Here is a 13,857-nt window from a genome sequence, read left to right as displayed (position 1 = left end):
TAGGGATACTCTCATTTTCCTAATCACATTGAAATACTGCCCCTCAATGAGGCCAAACTTAGATTCAAAAAATGTTTAGGGGTATGTGTACCCTCCCCCCCCCCCCAAAGCACTGTCTAGAAATAACAAGACCTCCTTTTCCATGCCGGAGATCTTGCATAGAACTACATTTCTTTTGTGATAAATGAACAGGCTCCAAGCTTTTGATGACATCTGTCTTTGATTTTACTTAAGCAGAGTTGGCAATATTGTTTTGAGAAACACCTACTTATCTTAAATCAAGCCACAGTTTTCACCTGCTTAAGTAATATTGAAATGTATCGTATCCACTTTTTTAAAAAATGTGACTGCCATAATAGAAGTTGCAGAAGAGAAAAAAAGTTAAGCACCTCTCTGGATTGTGGACTTAAGTTCAGAATAAAAAATAGCAATTCTTGATATGAAAGTTGTTCCAAGACTAAGTTTGAGAGCTTTTTTGTACTTGCTTCTCCATATGAAGAAATAATTTAGGAAATAGACTTATATTCTCTTCCACCACCATTGGAGGTATCCCACTGAGAATAAGGGAAAGACACATAGTTCAACATAGTTGAAACTCAGCAGCACTGGGAGGAGGAGTGCCAGCATGGAAAACAACCTTTGAAATCCAATTTACCACCTTGAGTTTCATCAGGGAAGAAAGGCATGTTACAAATGCAATAAGCAGATAATTTTCTCCCCTACAAAATCCAATCTAAAGGTTGATTCATATATATTCACAGTATCTTAGGAGACCTCATACAAGACACGACCTTTATTTTTTCCCTCCGCATTTTCATGCTTGCCTTATTGAGATTGATTATGCATCACATTTTTCAGGTTTTTTCTTTATGCACATTGTCTGAAAAACGGGGGTGAGGTTCTAAATGGAAATGGTTAATGGAAATTATGTGGACTTCTTCATAAAGTATGTTTAATTGTTAACTTTGGATTTTAGATTGCTCTGTTTTTCTGGGTTAATTCATTTTAGGAGAAAGCATGAATGATAGGCTTCAGCTTAGTAAATCCAGACACACTAGGGGATTGGTCACCCACAATCACCGCCATTCTTAGTTATCCACTTGGGTATACAGCCTGCGATCAAAAAACCAAACACCTTCCTACCTTATTGCTGATGTGTGTTTTACTGCTCTTGAAGACATCATCAAATCATTAGTGAAAGATAACTTGATACTGTCAGTGTTATGTCTAGGAAGACTCCCCACCCTGTCTTGAAAGAGAAGTTTAGTTTTTACTAGCAGGTTGAGGAATGTCAAACCAAAGTTTCCCTTTCCAGAAGTGAGCTAGATTCTCTTGCCCAGACTGGCACCAAAGGATCATTTGTTATAGGAATGGCTGGCATGTAAATATGTTAGGCAGTGCTGTGATATAGCAAAGTAATCTGGGTTTCTCAACCACCTTACATGCACGCAGCCATATTTGGTTCTTCTGTGATCAGCAAACTTCCTTACCTGTTCGCTTGACGCCGGCATCAAAAGCTTCTAATGTCTATATCCAGCATTTTTCACTGGATAGAAGTAGGCAAGAGCAGCCAATCTTTATTAGGCAATGCATATAATATTTGCTGTAATTGATTAAAATCTATTGAGTGGGTAGACAAAAGGTTAATCTCTTGGTGATTTTGAAATAGACAAGAATTTCTGCCTCCCAGAACAAAATGCCACCTCCCAACACATTCTGTTGCTGAAATGATGAAGGCTGGGTTAACCAATAATGTATTTTTGTTTGGAAGGACCATGAACTCCTGGGCTTTTACACCAGATCCTCATTTGTGGATCTCATGGTTTTAGTCCCCCCCCCTTTTTTCACCTCCAAAGTAGATCCCACAATTCTGAAGTCCGTTTACCAGCTCATTCGGTGACTCAAATCCACCGGTTTCATCACAGCATCTCCTTCTTAACTCATTATCTGAGCAATTTATCACTAGCAAAGCAGACTTCCCTGTTTCCAGCTTGTAGGCTGTACACCTTGCTAGCTCATTTTGTTCCTTCAGGCTTGCTTGCTCCCTGGCATGATGCCCTGCCTGATCAGGCACATTTTCTGTTCATACTGTAGGAGCGGATCAACTGACTTATGCTCCTGACAGTAGATTATAAACCTCAACAGGAAATTTATTTCTTTATGTTTGCTTTGGATTATAATCATTCCACTTGCGTTCTGGCTGCATTCAGCATTTGAGTCTACAAGTCTTAGGACAGACCTGACTCTTACTATTTTCTGTGTACGTGCATGCGTGTTAAAACATACACTTTTAAACTTTTTTTAAAAATAAAATACATGGCTTTAGGAAAAGACGCATACAGATGTATTAACAATGCATGCTTTTCAGAGACCCCATCAATAATTTCCCTTCATACATGAGTACCTCCATTGTTTTCAAAGGATGCAGTCAGATGCTGTGGACCTACTCACTGTTGTGTGCAGGCAAATCTATTGAAGTCACTGGACGCACCCATGTATAACAGATCATCAAAAACTGGTGATACTTATAAGGAGCAGAATCAAAGGTTGAGGTGCTAACAAATATCAAGGGAGTTTATAGACATATGGAAAAACCCATAGCCCCAAATCCTTTGGAAAAACAAAACAAAACACCTTACTGATGCTCTCATTTTTAGCTTTCCTTGTTTGTTGAGCAAGTTCTTTCCAATGCAAGCCTACGAACAAACCATTCCTGGATGTAAGGAAATGTAACAAAATGCATTGCTTGACAGTCCATACCGTTAGTTCAGTGTAGCAGCTTCTTCTATGCTGCCGCATTGATTTTTGCCATCTAACCTTCTTTGTTAATCAGATCCTCTGCCAGCATTCTCTGACAGGTTCAGCAATCTGTCTCATGCAGAGAATGAAATGCTTTGTGAGGACTTTGAAGCAGCAAGAGTACCATCTGTGGCTTGGTTGAAAAGCCTTAAATACATTTCTGGGAAAAACTTGCTCGTACTGAAGCACTGAAAGGGCTCTCGGACCTTATAATATGCAAACAGCAGGATTCACTCTTCACACTATTCTGTTGTAAATAGCTACTGTAAGGCTAGCAAGCCTGTGACCCTCCAGATATCGTTGGACTAAACCCCATCATCTCTGGCCATTGGCTATGTCAGCCAGGGCTGATGGGAGTTGGGGAGTTCAATAGCATGTGGAGGGCCACAGGAGGCTTCCCCATCCCAGCCTTACAGAATGCAATATATAGAACATCTAGTCCAGCCTACTGCTATTCAAATCCCCATTTTATTAAAATTCCATTCATCAGAGCACCAAGTAGGGAAGTGGCCAGTAAGCTGCTACATATTCATGTGGGTGTTCAAAGCGATGAGTGGAAAATTGGTTATTTCCTCAGAACCAATAGAAACTTCACTAATCCTATTACGAAGCCCAAGAGCTTGTGAACAGTAGGCATCAGAAATGTATCAGCTGAATAAAACAGGTAATGTTCAGAAGCTTTTCAATACTTACACTGAGCACATTCCTTGAATAAAGAGCTTCCATTTATCCTTCAACTATTAAGTGTCCCTGCCATGCTATAGTCATAGCAGCAAAGATCCCCCCTGCCCCCCCCCATATTGCTTAAGCTTGAACAGGGTAGTAGTAAACTTTTTTTTGGGGGGGGGGGTCACATCCAATCAGGACAATCTTGTTTGAGCAAAACTGGGCAGATCATAGAGGTGGAGTTTGAGAGCCACTGTTTCCAGGCCCACTTCTTTTCCTTTTTAACCAGAAACATTCCTATCCTAAAACAAATGGTAATTCTTTAAGTAGAAGCTGTTATCTTACAGACTGAAAAGCTGTTTTTCGGGAGGAGCAAATCTATGGCAGTACTTCGACTGATACTAATTTTGTTACTTGTATTCTTCCCAGTGGCGTAGCGTGGGGGGTGCAGGGGGGGCCGGCCGCACCGGGCGCAACATCTGGGGGTTAGGGGGCGCAAATCCACGGGTTAGGGGGCGCAAATTACTTGCCTTGCCCCGGGTGCTGACAACCCACGCTACGCCACTGATTCTTCCTTCTTCTTCTCCTAACGTGTACGAGCTCCCCAAGAGCAAACAATGCAACAATACCATGACTATAATTAATTAATTAATTAATTAATTAATTAATTAATTTGAAAGGGTAAAGTCAATTATAAAAAATACATCCCCATGTAATTAAAATACACAATAAAACTATTTCATCCAAACATTAAAGGTATCAATAATTAAAATGCACACTGAAACAAGCCCATTAAAACAGCATAACTATTAAAAAAAAAAGCAATTAAAACCATTCGATCGGGAGACCGGGGGAATGTTTGTCTAAGCAACTGCGTCTTCGGGATCCAGTGGAAGGCCAGTGGCGCCTCTTGTTTATCAGCAGGGAGAGCATTCCACAACATGGGCGCCACTAGGTGAAAAAGCTTTTCTCCATGTTACCATAAGCCGATCATCACCAGGAAAATGGCTGGTATTGATGCTCATACCGGGCAGTGAGTGTTTCGGGTAACCTGGTCCAGAGCTGTTTAAAGCAAATAGCAAGATCTTAAAACTGTTTGAGTGGCTAATTTGCAGCCAGTGCACTGGGGTGATGTGTGCCTGATAAGGAGCACTACTCACTATGTAAGTTGCAATGTTCTGTATCAGTGTATGTAGGCAATGAAGGGCCTTCACTCAGTGCAGTTAGGGCATTGCCCACCTGCCAAAGCTATAGTGCAGTCCCTTCTCTGCTCTTTGCATTACAAACTAAAAAGTGCATTTGGATAAACTGAACTATTTTGTTCCTTTTAAAAACAAACTTTGCAAGCAGAGTGGGGGCAACCCAACCCAATGGGCAGCATATAAATAATAAAATTTTGATTATTCTTATAAGCAGTGCTGGTTGCTGACACAGTCCTATTTGATTTTGTTCGTAAACCCCACTGTGTTCTGTGGGGATTATCATGAAGACAAGCGTAGGATTTTATAGCTTACTTAGGCACTAACTACCACTGCAACAGTTAAAGGGACCCCTGACCATTAGGTCCAGTCGTGGCCGACACTGGAGTTGCGGCGCTCATCTCGCTTTATTGGCCAAGAAAGCTGGTGTACAGCGTCCGGGGCATGTGGCCAGTATGACTAAGCCGCTTCTGGTGAACCAGAGCAGCGCACGGGAACGCCGTTTACCTTCCTGCCGGAGCAGTACCTATTTATTTACTTGCACTTTGATGTGCTTTCAAACTGCTAGGTGGACAGGAGCTGGGACTGAGCAACGGAAGCTCACCCCGTCACAGGGATTTGAACTGCCAGCCTTCTGATTGGCAAGTCCTAGGCTCAGTGGTTTAACCCACAGCGCCACCCGCGTCCCCACTGCAACAGTTAAGCGATCACTATTTCTTTGCAAGAGTGGAGGGTAGGGAGAGAAACAGAAGAGGTAGAGGCCACACAACATTTTTCCTATCAGATAAGCAGCCGTGAAAGTGGGGACTCCTGCAGCAAAGTAAGACACAATCTAGTTTAGCTAAGTACTATTTTGTAAAACTGCCATGCTTATATATTCATATATCTTTGCAAGGGAGGAGGATAGAGAGAAAACTGGAACCAGGCCACACATCCATTTCCTCATTGGCCCCATTCCCATGACCTCCCAGTAATCCCACTAGATAAAGTGAGCACTAACTACCATTGGGATGGGGTTAACCCACTTAAGTAATCCTGCACTTGTTTGCACTGAATCCCTGAAAGGCTTATGTTTGGCAATAAGGCAGATTTCCTTATCATTTGGAAGGTAGGCTCCACTCAGAAGGGTTTCAAAACATCTGGGCAACTTTCTAGCAGCACATTTTAAAAAGGAAGTATAACAATATAGCTATTGTTGGAAACTAAAACTTTGCAAAAGCAATCTTCTCTCCTTGCACTGCCACAAGTTGCTAGAGCAGTTTCTATCTTGCTTAGTGCTTAAATGATGTGCATTCTGCTTGGAGAAGAGAGAAAAGAATTGGCAGAAATTGGGGAGAATGAGATAAATGTTGGGCTCTGTGGTAAACAACATTTATGGGCTTCAACCTACCATTTGTCTTCACTGAAGCATTGCTCTGGGTAGATGAATATAGAAGACGAAATTGTCAAATGCCTTTCCCTGTCCAGCTGCAATTCAAAGCATTTGACTTAGGATATATGTAATTTTGAACAAGACTTCTGGTTCATATCTACACTGAGCTTAGAAGATTTCATAGGCTACAACCCTGTACCTGCTGATCTGGACGTCTGATTAGACATATATAGGATTGCACTGTTAGAGGACCTTGTCAAGTCACTCCCTCCCAGCCTAACCATCAATTATGGGTTGTTGAAACAAGCTATGCATAGATCCAGTTTAGTATAATGATGCTTGTTGGCTGTACAAATGTTAGGTTGTAAAAATATTGGTGTTCTTGGATTATGCAAAATGACCTTCTTTCCAGGCTTTGGTATAGCATATTTAATAGCCTTTGATACTAGTGGCTACTCTCCCAGCACTCAAATTTGTGCTACAAAACTTGCCCATCTGCCTTAGTGGGGGCTGAAGAAATACATTTTGCAATTCACATTTGATCTGAGAGCAAGATGACTTGTTTGTTCTTTTCAATACAGTTCTGATTTCATTTCACTTCCGATCACTCTGGGAATGGGAAAATAGCAGTCAGAGCTGTGTGTTCTTATGCGGCGGCCCAATTCTTAATACTCTGCACACCCAGTTTTTGCACTTACGATATGGAAGGATTATACTAAGGTTCTTTGGTCTGTTTGAAAACCTGGAGTCCTTTGGGAGGGAAGGTGTGATAGAAATTCAATAAATGGTCAGTCATACAGTGCCACGATAATGCAGGCTTCATAGTAGAGGATATCTTGGGGCAACATGTTGGTTCCAGCCTGTTTATGAATTCACACATTCACAAGGATAAGGCAGAACTGATGAAGGCAAGTTGGTTTATTTAAAAGAGAACAAAATGTTATTTTCTATACTTAAGAGGATTGGAATTTGCTTAAATCTGAAATACTACAAAGAGCACTGTTGTGACTGTTGGATCAACCTTCTATTCAGAGGGGATGCCGTTAAGCGGAAAGCAAATTAGTTTTAGTTCTTGCTGCTGCCAAATCAATTTTAAATGTGTGAAGCAGAAAAAGCCCCATAGACTTAGTTGTCCATAGTTCATCAGGTTTTTTTACCCAATGGCATCTATCTTATGTCTACTATTGACCACAAAACACTAGGAAAGTTTAAGTGATTCTTTTTTACCCATCCCAAAACTGTCATGGAGATATTACTGCACCACTTCTGAAATTTAGCAAGATGCACCCTGCAAATGTCATCTAATTCTGATCGGGAGTAAAAAATAAATAAATCACAATCCTTCCTTAAAAGGAAAAAAACAAAGAAAGAAAGTTGTAAAGCTCCAAAAGAGTTCTCAAAGTTTCTTCAGCAGGGCTACATACCAACATAATTGCAATGTCATATCATTATTTTTTAATGTATGTTTAAAACTACATCCATCTGTTCAAAAGTTCCTTGTGGAATTGGATGATGCTGCAATAATTAACGCCTGCATGTATTCCTATTATGTCAATTTGATCACGAGCTTGTGGCGGGAAACTTCACCAATTACTGTATGCATCGTTCTGAAAATTTGTCTTGAGTTGAGAATCCTAGTCCCTGTTTTATCGAAGGGGGAAATGTTGCTATGTAATACCCCTGTTCAAGACAAAGAACCAAAATAGCTTCAGGGAAGTGCTATGGATTCTCTCTTGGCTCCTTGCATCAACAGAATTTTTAACTAAGATCCAATTACAGAATATTCATTATTGATGATAATAAGTGAGCTGTAAAGAACGCACATTTACTTTCTGGTCCCAGACAGTTGCAAGTTTCCGCAGCCTTTCAAAACTTGTAAACTCAGCATCTTTCACGTCAGCCTAGAATGCGCCCAGGTCGGCAGGTTGTCAGTGCTGTGGCATGTGTGTGTTTGTTTCGTTTCTCCCAGCCATCACAGATGTACGTGAATCCCTGCTCTCGAGTTTAATTCTTAGATCATCCCTGTTTGTTTGCACAAAATTCAGTGGTAGAAAACATATAAGTGCAAGGTTTATTAATCCCTGACATTTCCATTTTGCAGATAGCGGGTAGCACAACTGGTCAAGCCTGTCTCTTAAGTCCTTCAAAAGCTGCTAGTACCTAGATTCATCAATAGTGTATGATAGAGGTGCCAGATAAAAGACCGATTTAACAGTAGGCAGGGCAGTTTGTTTGCTGCTTGTTTGACGGGGTTGGTGCCAGACAGTGCCGAGATTGGAGCTACATGTTGGCACTGGCGGAGGAAGAGTGGGGCTGGGAAGCGCACCACCCCTGGCAGTGCAATCCTGCTGGGCGCAATGTGCCCGCAGGTGGTGCGCCACGCCCCAGGATGGGCGCCATGTCCCTGCAGGCTGCACGCCACGCCCGGGGACACACGCCACGCCCCTGCGGGCAGCATGCCACACCCCCGGGATGCGCACCAGCTACACCCCCGCCTGCTCTCTGCCCCCCCTGTTGCCGGAGCATGAAGCTCCGCCATTGCATGTTGGTGCAACTGTGTGCCCACAAGCTCAGCCCATCTCAACCCTTTTCAGGTAAGCAGCCAAGCACAGGTGTGGGGATGGTGGCTCTATAGGTCTGCCCCATCACATACTCAGACACCGTCATCTCGCTCAGCACCCTGTTTCCCACAGTTTCCAACCTGATGTCTGCGGGAAGCTGACATCTTGGCTGTGAGTCATGGAAGACCTGCTCCCTGCCTTGCTGGCCTTTTCCCACCTGGCCTGGGATATTGGGACCTGATTGACTCCTGCTACAAAAGCTGAGGCTCCTGAACACTCTTGGGCTGGGGTATTGGTCAGGCGATTTTGTTGAGGGTGTAATTTAGGTATAATTTAAAAAAATTGATTGCACACTTTTTGATGTTTTATTATTGTTCACGACTACTTTTGTTAAGTTTTGAATTATGCATTTTTTGGGTAAGCCGCCTTGATCATGGTTTTAACTGTGGAAAGGCAATAGGCAAATAAAATGATATATGTATGTATGCATGACAACTAGGGCATGAAGGCATTGGTCATCTCTCTTTATGCTCACTAAGAATCTTCCTGTGCACAATTTAAACAAACAAAGCATGTTGAAATTGGACATGCCATATTCAGGGTTGGGAAGGTTTTGGAAGGAGTTTATCTCAGCTGTCCAGCTAGGTGATCACACGGTTTCTGAAGATAGCCCTGATTCAGCAGACCACAGCTTTCCTTGTGGCGTGTGCAGAGCATTATCATAGAAAGAGGCTGAGCAAAAGAATGGGCTACTCCAATGGATTATTTAATAGAAGGAATTTTTGACATATTTATATTTAACAGTGTACCAAGGCTTCTGTTTGAAGTACAACTTCCTTTGAAATGGGGCTTGACTTTCCCAAGACTCTCCTTAAAAATCAAAGGCCTAAGGATTAATTTTATATGTAAGGATTCTTTCAGGGCCTGGACAGGGTACTGAAGCAGGAGCAGGTACTGTAGCTGTATTCACAGCTGCGTTTAATTAAAATTTGGTCTGAAGTATGGGGCATGGATCAGGCCTTGGCTGAAAAGCTGCTACTGGTAAGCTGCTACCATGATAAGTCTGTGATGAATAAGTGATTAGTCAATGAGCTCTTGGTAGAGACTGGATTTGAGATGGCATGTCAGATCACTCCAAGTGTGAAGTGGAAATGAGAACGTTCTTGTGGTTACCTGTTTTATAAATTCTCAAGTTGTGCAACAAGCATGTATAGTGTGAAGCTGTGCACTCCGGCCGTGAATGCTCTCTTTAAGCAAGCACTAGTCATGTTTGCTGACTGACTTCTCTAACTTCTGACAACCCACATATAAATAAATTTAATATGTGAAAAACCCAGTCAGGTTGAAATCCTGTCCCCGATTACCTGGAAGTTTCATGGAATTCAGTGGGACTTATCAGAGCTGCATGAGCACCAATAAGGGATGGTATTTTAACTGGCTATATGTGTGCATATACATATAATACGTATTTTGTAACCTGCCACTCTTTTGTTTCCTTGTTCCCTTGCAGCTCCTTCGGGCTAGAAGGAATGTCAACCTTTGGAGGCATGTTAATCAATTTCTCCCATGACAGTTTCGACACAGCAACTTCTTTCAGGCCATATTTAATCGTAACAACAGGGAGCCTTCTTAGAGCACGGGAGCCCTTGAGCCAGAGCACAACTGATCACTGGAGTAATCTGCATTAAATCACTGGACTCATATCCAGCAGCTACGAGCTGAGCCCTAACAAAAGCCACAGCCTTAAGTACCATTCACTCCGACACAGGAAGAAAAAGGAGTAACGATCTTACCCCGTCAAAGAAACAGCCATCTCCAGATCCTGCTGCGAATAGATTTCGATGCAAAGGAATTGAGAACAGCCAGTTAGTAATCACATGGTCCAGCAAGTGTCCCATTTTTTAAGATTTAAATATATGTAGCTGAATGAAAGGATGAAGCACTTAAACGACTCAAGAGCAATCAGTGCATTTAGTCCCAATGAAAGATTTGTCATCGTGGGTGGAAAGAGAAGGCCATTGTTGCCCCTTGTGCAAATTCAAAGCCATAGATGAAGAAAGGACGAATGCTTCGAAGATGCTTGGAAAGATGTTGTTTCCTGTCCTCTGCCGAAATAATTCAGTTGTTACAGATTGCATCTCAATGCACTTCTAATATTTGCACTGTCACTTCCATTCAGGGGAATGATGTGTAGGCCGTCATTTGCACAGATGGCCTCATGAAATTTCTGCCCGCAGGAAGATGTACCTTGAGGGGCTTTTACAGGAGATTAAAAGCCCATCATCAGAAGTGAAGAAAAGTTAATGCCCTGCTATCCCGTCACATTTGGAATCTTTCTCACAAGGCAAATTGTTGCTCCTGAAGCCTGAGATATAATAAAAAAAATAATAATAGAAAAAGCATCAACAGGCTAACATGGATTTTAGAACAGATCTAATTTTTAATACATTTTTGTATCATTGTAACAACAAAGAAATTGACCTATACTGCTCACATTGACGGTACCCTCCGAGTTAATAGGATAAATGAAAGAGAAAAAAACATTTCTACTACGTATTTGACACATAACATTTTTATAGCCAATTATCTGTCCTTCATGGAAAATTTACCAGCTAAACAGGCATTTTCAGTTTATTTTTCTAAATAAATGTGGTGTTTGTATCATTTGCAATCACTTATTTTTGCTGATTCCCATTATTTGTCCATGTTGTGCCCCTTCCAATCTCCTTCACCAAAAAGGGAGTTTTAAAGACAAGAACCAAAACACTTGTTTTGCCATGTTAAATCATAATGATTTGCAGACTGAAAGCTTTAATATAAAATGTTGTTTGTAGAATTATAAAGTATATTTCTACTGGAAAATATGTATGGATATCCAGAAAGGCTGTATTTTAATTTTTAATCTCAACACATAGGTTATTTTTAATATTCCCAAGGATGTATTTAGTTAATGTAGTTTGCTTGAAAGTTATAGCAGATAATTTTGATTCAGGAGTGGACAGCGTCTTTGGCAACGGTGAGCTTGCTTGTACACAGTGCAGGATATGGTCCAGTTTCTGGCCTCTGCATGTATGAAAGGACTATTGGGGGCCGTACATAATTCAGTCAGCAGGAATGCCCAGCCCTTTACATAGTGCCTCTGCTCCATGTTTGTCCTAGATTTGCACCTGTACAGCAGGGCAATGGGAGACACCCTCCAAAGCATTATAGCAGGGCATCTAAACTGCCCTTAGTACAAGCCACACTGCGTGGATTAGGATGGAGCTGGAATGGGATGTGAAGTATCCTCCTAAGCCCTGTAACTGCATGCTGTCTGGTTGGTTGATCAGAATTGCCAGCATGCCCTAACCTACCCATCAATTTCCCAGTGCCCAGAATGTTTGCTGGAACAATCAGGAGCTGCAACACAGTTCCATTATTCGCATATCATTTTCATAAATAGAATCAATGCCAATCCATACTGGTCATGTTACATTGATTGCAGTTGCTCAGAAGTTGTTGCAAAAAAAGCTTAATTCAACCTGATGGACTTGGAACACTTTCACAAGTGATACTCGTTCTTCTCAATGTGTCACTCCTGAATGTTGTCAGTGCAATCTAGAAAGTCAAAGAGAGGTCAATTCATTCTTATCTATGTTGCCCTTCATTTGATATACATACACATGAAGTTCAAATGCCAGTTCTTAAGACCAAATTTCTTAGAACTTAATTTGGATACAAAGATTTGTGATTCTTCCCACAAGTATTTTATTCCTTAAAATACACATATTTTAAGCCTTTAATATTTGTTGCCATCATGATCTTCTCTTCACCACAATGAGGGCTAAAACCTTACTTGGTTGTTTTTTTTTTTACATGCAATCTGGGAATCTCAGGATTCTAACAACTGACCACAAGTTGCAAAAATATAATATGGGGCTTTTTATGCAACTATATGACTGACTATACGTTGCTCATCCCTGCTTTAGATTCCGGACGCTAAAACAATTTGTAAGGAGGCTTGATTCTTAAATTACACATGACACATTATATCACATGACTTTTGCATTGCATTGCATAAATTTATTTATTTCCAAACTGTTACAATATGGTTCTGTTAAGGATGCCGTTGCTGAATTGGGGGATCAAAAAGTGAGAAATTGCTTGATAATCTCATCCATAATCTGCAAACAAGAAGAGTCGCTGTATCCATCCAGTACAGTATTTTGTTATTATCAGTTCATAGATTCCTTTGATGCTCAAGTTGTTTTGAATAAAATTATATATTTTCCTTTTTCCTGAGTTCTCTATACTGTGTATAATTTTACGCACTCACCAACAGAAAAAAGGAGGCACAGAGAGAGTCTTTTGAGATACCAATCTCTTACTTCGCCAGTTGAATTGTAGTCCTGCAAGAAGGATGTGAAGAATGCAGAAATATGATGTGGTACAGGCCATCTTGGGGCTGCGAGTGGCGCTGTGGGTTAAACCACTGAGCCTAGGACTTGCAGATCAGAAGGTTGGCAGTTTGAATCCCCGTGACGGGGTGAGCTCCCGTTGCTCGGTCCCAGCTCCTGCCAACCTAGCAGTTCGAAAGAAGAAGAAGAAGAAGAAGAAGAAGAAGAGTTTGGATTTGATATCCCGCCTTTCACTCCCTTTAAGGAGTCTCAAAGCGGCTAACATTCTCCTTTCCCTTCCTCCCCCACAACAAACACTCTGTGAGGTGAGTGGGGCTGAGAGACTTCAGAGAAGTGTGACTGGCCCAAGGTCACCCAGCAGCTGCATGTGGAGGAGCGGAGACGCGAACCCGGTTCCCCAGATTAGGAGACTACCGCTCTTAACCACTACACCACACTGCACGTCAAAGTGCAAGTAGATAAATAGGTACCACTCCGGCGAGAAGGTAAACGGCGTTTCCGTGTGCTGCTCTGGTTCTCCAGAAGCGGCTTAGTCCTGCTGGCCACATGACCCGGAAGCTGTACGCCGGCTCCCTCAGCCAATAAAGCGAGATGAGCACCGCAACCCCAGAGTCGGTCACGACTGGACCTAATGGTCAGGGGTCCCTTTACGTTTACCTTTACAGGCCATCTTGGATTCAAGTTGTACATATTTCGATGCTTCTCCCGGGGGGGTGTGTTAAAATCCCAGGCCATTGAAAGTTTGCACATCAGAATACATGTTAAAATAAAATCATTTTCCTCAACATGTCAATATTCAGATAGGATTTTATATATATATATATATATATATATATATATATATATAAAAAAAGTGAAGCATT

General features: G+C 41.6%; 1 protein-coding gene across 3 annotated transcripts in view; it reads left to right on the top strand.

Moving 5' to 3' along the window:
- PRR16 (proline rich 16) overlaps positions 1–12,873 on the top strand; it is a 131,129-nt gene extending 118,256 nt beyond the window's left edge. For all 3 annotated transcript variants that reach the window (XM_083404322.1, XM_083404323.1, XM_083404324.1), the window contains exon 3: positions 10,108–12,873. The gene's annotated coding sequence lies outside the window, so the exon portion shown is untranslated. The remainder of the gene's footprint in view (positions 1–10,107) is intronic.
- Positions 12,874–13,857: the final 984 nt, after the last annotated feature.

Source organism: Podarcis tiliguerta (assembly GCF_965153285.1).
Source record: "Podarcis tiliguerta genome assembly, chromosome: 11".
Classification (NCBI taxonomy): Eukaryota; Metazoa; Chordata; class Lepidosauria; order Squamata; family Lacertidae; genus Podarcis; species Podarcis tiliguerta.
Note: the sequence above shows the minus strand (reverse complement) of the source record. Positions and strands in the feature narration are given on the sequence as shown.